Below are 1,243 nucleotides of genomic sequence, written 5' to 3'. Positions count from 1 at the left end.
AGAGAGAGAGAGAGAGAGAGAGAGAGAGAGAGAGAGAAAGAGAGAGAGTGAGAGAGAGAGAATTTCAGAGCTGTCATAGCAATAAATGATATCTACTAGACGTAAAAGTACCAACGTGTATCGGCCGTAGCTTCTGAAGAAAGCGAAGAGACATTCCTCTGCTTTCTTCAGATATGAATGAGCGTTTCTAAGAAATGCGAATCTTCAAGCTCATGTTCAATCGACGGCTTTAGTTGAGTTAAAATCTCAGCTCTCCGACTTCACCATAATACGAATAGTATTATCTATTTAACTGGAATAACCTATGACAATACTTAAATTCATCACGGCGAGAAAGCAGAAGTAAAGTCATGGCGTTTTTAGTAATGAATATATCCTTGCACTAGAAAATATTTACAGCCAAATAGCTTTGGTAACATAGACGTAAGTTTTATGTCTTAGAGAACAATACTAGTGACTTGGACACGAACTCTCAAACATTATTCCGGTAGATCACGTTTCTAACGACTTGAAATTTACCGGTCTCAAACAAAGTGGTAGTACACACGCACATATACATACACACAGACGAACAAAGAAATGTGAATGGTAGGCAAATCAAGAAACAAGAGAATATAAAAACAATATAAAAACGAAGTCTTCAAGAGATTTAGTGAACAGAATTAGACGTTTAAGACCTGAAGCAAAAAAGCATTGGCGCAATATCGATTGATTGTCAATATTTCTTTGTTTGCGCAAACCCTCGAAACTTCTCAGGTGAATTTGTATTAACTAATCATGGTTGATATCTGTAAGTTCATTTCCATCATCATTATTTTCATCATAAAACCACCATAAGCGTTATCTGCGTTATCGTCTTCGTATGTAGCAAACTTCAGTTTCTAGTCTCAATATAAAGGCATTTCATTAAAAAATGGATTTTGTGTTGGTTATTTTATTTGTTATTAATATATTCCCCAAACCCTTGTATTAAACTCTGTATAATGAGATTAAATTATCCATATTCTTAGTTAATATCCAAGTATTTGAAACGTATACAGTTGGCGTATCAGTGTTTTTCTAAGTAATCCCACGCACGCCCCCGCACACATGTCTATATATGTGTAAGGTTATAAAGGACACAGGTTTCGTGTGTCACATAGCTAGCTAGAGGCGATGGCTTCTTGGAGCTAATTCACGGCAGCTTTCGTCCTAATTTTGGGACTGCCATGTTGGCTTGGCGATAACTATTAATTTCCAGTAC

The 1,243-nt window shown here is 36.4% G+C and overlaps 1 protein-coding gene across 1 annotated transcript in view; it reads right to left on the bottom strand.

The window, feature by feature from the left end:
- Positions 1–1,243, bottom strand: part of LOC106879131 (uncharacterized) — a 209,593-nt gene that overhangs the window by 91,004 nt on the left and 117,346 nt on the right. The window lies entirely within an intron of this gene.

The sequence above is a fragment of the Octopus bimaculoides genome, chromosome 7 (assembly GCF_001194135.2).
Source record: "Octopus bimaculoides isolate UCB-OBI-ISO-001 chromosome 7, ASM119413v2, whole genome shotgun sequence".
Classification (NCBI taxonomy): domain Eukaryota; kingdom Metazoa; phylum Mollusca; class Cephalopoda; order Octopoda; family Octopodidae; genus Octopus; species Octopus bimaculoides.
The sequence above is the reverse complement of the archived record's forward strand: the minus strand, read 5'-3'. Positions and strand labels throughout refer to the sequence as shown.